The following is a 6,185-nucleotide window of genomic DNA, read 5'->3' as shown; positions in this document are numbered from 1 at the left end:
TTTGTGAGAAGGAAAATGGCTTTGGGGTTTGGGAAGAATCCTCCACTCTAGAGTTACAGGAAGAGCTCTGATGTAACTGCATCTACGGTGTGAAAAATTAGAGGCTAGTTGTGAGGATGAAGGGGGAATTGGAGGCACGTAGTAAAGTGCTCAGCAAATGTCTCCCTTCTTCATCTCTGTTCTTCCATTAATATCATTCCCCTTAAAGACTCTTGTCCTAAACCTAAATCACTGAAGAAAGTTCAGCTAAATGCCTGAAAAGCAGTCACTGAATTAAATAAATACCCAGGGGAAGAACATCATGAGAACAGACCTAGGTCCTAAACACTGCGAAGGTAGTTTTTAGTAATGCATATGCCTTTTTGTTTAAGACTTTTTTTTTTTTTTTTTTTTTTTTTTAATTTGACAGGCAGAGATCACAAGTAGGTAGGGGCAGGCAGGGAGCGGGGAAGCAGGGCTCCATTCTAGGACCCTGAGATCATGACCTGACCTCCAGGCAGAGGCTTAAGCCAGTGAGCCACCCAGGTGCCCCGATAATGCACATGCTTTGAAAAAAAAAAAACCTAGGAAAGACACTCAGTTACAATGCAATTTATCTCTAATATTTATCTAAGCAACTGTGTATTATTTAACATTTGTCCCTTTAAATTTCTTTAAAAATATAGATGTATATATTTTGAGAGCAGTACAAGCAGGGGCGGGGGGCAGAGCAAGGAGAATTTTTCATCTGAGCATTTTGTTGATCATTCGCGAGAGCATGCTGAAAGAGCGCACACAAGGGGAGGGGGAGAGGGACGAGCAGACACTGCTGAGCCTGGAGGCTCCGTCCCACAGCCCTGAGACCATGACGTGAGCTGAAACCAGGATTCAGGTGCATAACCAACTGAGCCACCCAGACACCCCTGGTCCCTTTTAAAATTTTTAACTGAGGTTCCATTTACTGTGAAAATAAGCAAACTCTGGACTACATTTTGGATTCAGAAGCTGGTAATGGAGAAACAGAATTATGGTGGGACCCTCACAGAACATTCCTAGGATTCAGATTCTAACCGTATTATCATCTACGAAATAGGATTTTGGTATCCTGAGTCAGATAAGCTAAAATCCTGATTTGATAACACTGAAAAAGCATTAGTGGTGCCAGGTCTCAGGTGGGGGGAACAGTAAAATTGTTTTGGGTGAGTGTTCATCACAGTCCCCCAGGTTATCACCAGTCGTGCTGGCAGCTCAGGAGATGGTGGAGATCTGCTCACGATGCTGGCTGATTGCAGGTTCTCAGATACGGCAGAGGGATTGCACCCGTCTGGATCTCTGGTGAAAATATCCCTCAAGAAAAGGATATTCCAAATTGCCCCTGTGGTGCCAAGAGAATATTTGAATTCCAGGTATGACCTTAAATGACTCCTTTAATATATAATCACCGTAAGTGATGTTATTAAATGCCGCAAAACTTCACTGAAGTAAGACATGCACACGGGTCCTGCCGTTACCACGGAAAGTGCGTCCCACCCACAGGCTTATTCCCTGGAGCGAATGGTCTTACCATTTCGTCCAGTAGTGCTCTAAATTAAATGCTTTTTCTGATGACTTGTCAGTCTGCTCGTCTCTGGACATCATCTGCTGACCGGCACGTAGCTCCTTCTTCCCTCTGGACTCCCAGTGTGGTTACATCATGATTTTTAGTGTCTGCCTTTTGTTCCCTTGTAATTGTAAATATTCCTCCTTTTCTCGGTATGGCAGTTAAGGTCTTTGTACTTGGTGACAGGAGCGTTTGAGAGGCCTTAGTAAAGTTTGGTCTTAGTTTGTGGATTTGTTAGGAAAACAGCTGGATATAGTCATTAAGACAAATGGTTTTTCAAAAGGAATTGTTAGGGTCACAATCCATTTGGGTTAGGTAGAAATGCTGTTGTCCTGTGGATCTGCTAACCTTACAGAGGGGTAGGTAATACTTGTTGCTTGAGGAAAAAAAGGAATTGTGAAGACTGTATCCAATAGTAATTGGTTCTCAGTGTCAAAGCCAGCAAGCAGAAAGACCAGGGGCCCTGCAGTCTGGCGAGGAAGGTCTGTTGAAAGCAGAGTTCCTTGCCTCAGCGCAGGGCTCTAATCGTGTCATCTTCTTCTCAGGTCATGCCCCAGCTGCTCAACCACCTGAAGGCTGACAGACTGGGCAGGAGTATCGACTGGGGTGTCCTGGCTGTCTTCACCTGTGCTGAAAACTGTAGACTGGGGACTGGCTACACAGAGGAATTTGCTTGGAAGCAAGATATAACAAATACACCCTAAAGAGAATGTAAAGCCTTAAAAATGCTCATAGTCTCTTAAACCTTGCCAGTCCATTTATCCTAAGAAATAATTGCAGCAGAGACAAAGGTACAAAGATGTTGCTTTAGATGAGTTTACGGTATGTAAATATTCGTGCAACAAAAATGTCTGGTGACAGGTAATTAAGTTCTGGTGACTCCCTACAGAAGAAGGTAATGCAGTCTTAAGGATACACACCTATACGCACAAGGTAAAGGTTTCAACGGACACCAAGATACTCAGAGTATGTTTGTATTTTTAGGAAAGTATTTATGCATGTGTATGTCTCCAGAAATCTGGAAAGATCCATACTTAGCGTGAGCAAGTTGACCAAGGATGGTGGGAATAAGTGAAGTAATTGCCTATGTGTGTTTCTACAATAAAAATGGGTTAATTGCCTAATTAAGATAATCATGCAGAGCATTTTCCCCACTAAAATTTGCAATGTTAAAACCAAGAAAACTATGTGGGTAAAACCTGAGGAGACATGACAGGTAATCAGGTCGGTGTCTCCAGCTCTAGCATATGTGGAAGCCCAGGACACTGGAAAAATACAAACCCCACAGGCTAGTGAGTGTGGTGCACCTGACACTAGAAGAGAAGCCCTCCTTTAAAACTGACCTTCATCAGCCGGCAGCACGGCCCAGACAGGAGATGCAAGGCCAGAAGGACTGCCTTTCTCCCCTCCCTCCGCCCCCATGCCAGTGTACACACGGGCAATCAGGAACTGGCCATTGGAATTTCCCTAGGGAAATCTGGCCTGGAGGTCAGCTAAATCTGTTGACTGTGCTAAGGCTCCTTCCAGCCCTAGCGTTTCACGATTATGCCGTGACCGTCCAGTTCTTTCAGCACCAGTGATGCCTGCCCAGCACAAAAGCAAGCCTGAGGGGACACTGCTGCCGATCAGCACTGGAAAACCAATAGCTAATCTAGCCGTAAGTGCATCATTTTGTTAATGTCACTACACTTTTGTAGGATAACTGGTGGATTAGCCCCCATCATATGTGTACCTATATACATACAGTTCATAAACGTGTGTGAAATAGCGCCACATGAGAAACCAAAGTATCGCCCTACGACGGGATTTGTTACTGGGCTTTAAGAGAGAGGCGTCACAGTTTTCAAGCTGGGAGAGCAAAGTCTGAGAATCCCACATACAGTGATAGAGCCGGTGGCCAGTGGAGGGACACATCACAAGTTGTCATCAACTGGTGACAAGAATCAACACTTGGTGGGAAGCTCGGTGGCTTCTGGAAAACTGGGCTAGTGGTGGGGGGTCTTCACACTGCAAACTATCATAAGTCTCCCAAAGCAGAATAGTGCCCTGACTGCTAACGACTTGAACAAAATCCATTAGGGCTGTCTGGAGACCTCACTAGAGGACAGAGGACATTCTCGCAGGCATGTTGGCAACAACCAGCCAAGCTGTTCTTGAGGTGTGTACCCCTACCAAGTTCTGGCAATTAGGGTGAGGGTTCACAGGGTTTTTCTGCTTACAGACTAGTCCAAATCAACAGAAGGAAAGTCCCAGTGCCAGCTAGCATCCATGTTAAAAGATGGCCATCACACGCAAAATAACAAAATAGAAATAACCTAAAACCAAAAATTTACACAAAAACACTGAGCAATTCAGTTCTAGAAATGTCAGGATGCATTGAAAAACACTCTAAAACGATCACATCTCACCCAGTAAGTTCCTGTGAAGGATGTCATTCACTATCGCTGATCCAGAGTCCACTGTCCCCCAAAACTTCTGTTTGGCTCAGACGCTGCCTGACTCAACTGCTCACCCCTACCAAGAGAGCAACACACTGACCTGTCCTTTCAGGTCAGATACTGAATGCTGGCCTTGCCATCCCTTGACAATTCAGAGATCACCGCAACTAAGTGTGTAAGTGCTTCTGATCGTCACCTTGGTGGTCGTGTGATCTGAGGCGACTGCGTGTATAATGTAAGGTGAAGTAAGCGACCGTGGGATTCCCGAACTCTCCAGTCCATGGTCTTTAAAAAGTTAAGGATTCTCAGTGTAAAAAACATGTGATTAAATGAAACTTCCGTAGTCCTGAATTTGAATTGGACACATAAGAACTCGGGTATTTTACCTCAAAAACTTTCAAACGGAAAGAAGCAATCATTTATCCTGCTATGTGAAATGTATCACTTTATAAAAAGTATTCCATGAGCAACTGGAGAATAAGTAGAATCTCATCATTTGCAACCACTAACCAATTCACAGATTGATGAGAAGACAGACAACCGGGCACTGGATTCCTAACAGAGCATGCCACTTGCATAGTCTTTACAGAGGGACCAAGCCTCTGGAGGCAGCCGCTCATCTGCAGGAAATCGAACACAGGAACGTGCTGAACTACACCACATGTTTGAAAATAGCAAAACACATACTGTAAGAAACTACCAGCTGTAAATTTGGCTGTACATATTAAGGAAAAGATAGGGAAGGGTGCCTGGGTGGCTCAGTGGGTTAATAGGCCTCTGCCTTCGGCTCAGGTCATTATCTCAGGGTCCTGGGATCAAACCCCGCATCGGGCTCTCTGCTCCGCGGGAGAGCTCTCTGCCTACTTGTCATCTCTCTCTCTCTGTCAAATAAATAAGTAAAATCTTAAAAAAAAAAAAATAAAGGAAAAGATAGGGAACGGGACTATAAGAAATAAAACAGAAACACTTCCATTTTTTTTAAATGGAAGATTACCCCATATTAGTAATTTTAGGTAATAACTTTAAAATTCAAGATTAATGGTTATTGGTGGGCGGCGGGAGGGGGGGGGTGTTGTGGCTGGACCGGAACAGGAGGGGCCCCTGGGACACGGGCAAGGTTCTGAGTGGTAGCTGCAGTCTACTGAGTGACACGCTATGCTAAATGCTTGTTCTGTTAGGTCTGTGTGTGCTGTTTCACAGGGAAAAGCTTCAGAATTCAGTAAAGTGATTGGGAATAAAAAATATGTCAACAAGAATCGAAATGTAATAAAAAATTACATAACAGGGCCAGAGAATACTTAGGAATTAACTTCTATGAAATACAGAAGCCCTCTATGAAAAAATTACAAAACCTGACTAAAGAACCTGAGAGAAGACCTATATGTGGAAAAATACTTCTTTCTTGCGTGGAAGGAGAGGATATTGGATTCACAGACGGCAGCGGCTCTCCTCTAGGCATGTTCACTACAGAAATGTCTGCTCTGAACCACAAACAGGCATGCAAGGGTGCTTCCTACCGCACTGTTTAGGATGCTCACACCGCCGATACGGAAGGAAACAGGTGAATACGTAAAGGTGCGTAGGCGAGGGTGCTGTACATCTGTGATGCTATCAGACTCCACGACATACGGACTGAAAAACAGCAAAGCTATGAAACAACAAGTGCTTTAGTAAGATCTAAACATGGACCGAAAGGAAAGAATCTGCACAGAAGGAGTTTTGGGAGATACCTGGGGAACTAAGCAAAAGGAGAGAAGGAAACTCTTCCTTTCTGATTGCCTGCCTCTGAACTGCTTGAAAGTATACTTTGACAAGTTAACCCAAACAATAAAACCCAAGAACTTACAAATTTCCAAGTAATATTCATGAGAAAAACAAACCCCTCGCCAGGCTGTACACACAGCCCAGCTTTCATACTGAAGGACTCTGGCCGAGGGGCAAATACCACAGCTGAGGCCAGCGTTTGCTCACCGGAGAAAGAGGACAAAACCGAATTACAGGTTTTGTGAGAATTACAGGCAATGAATGTCTCTGGGAAACAGGAGGGCTCGATATATGGAACATAATAAACCCATGTTTCGTGAGCAATCTTAAATTTTCAGGTAGCTCATCCATGATCACTGGACATACAATGAAATGTTGATTGAAACAAACAAGCAAGCACACAC

General features: G+C 44.1%; 1 long non-coding RNA gene across 1 annotated transcript; it reads left to right on the top strand.

Moving 5' to 3' along the window:
- Positions 1-27: 27 nt before the first annotated feature.
- On the top strand, positions 28-2,703 carry LOC132018476 (uncharacterized). The gene is made up of 2 exons (XR_009404552.1): positions 28-1,385; positions 2,125-2,703. It is a non-coding gene; the product is annotated as an uncharacterized LOC132018476 (long non-coding RNA).
- Positions 2,704-6,185: the final 3,482 nt, after the last annotated feature.

This window comes from Mustela nigripes, chromosome 5, assembly GCF_022355385.1.
Source record: "Mustela nigripes isolate SB6536 chromosome 5, MUSNIG.SB6536, whole genome shotgun sequence".
Taxonomy (NCBI): Eukaryota; Metazoa; Chordata; class Mammalia; order Carnivora; family Mustelidae; genus Mustela; species Mustela nigripes.
Note: the sequence above shows the minus strand (reverse complement) of the source record. Positions and strands in the feature narration are given on the sequence as shown.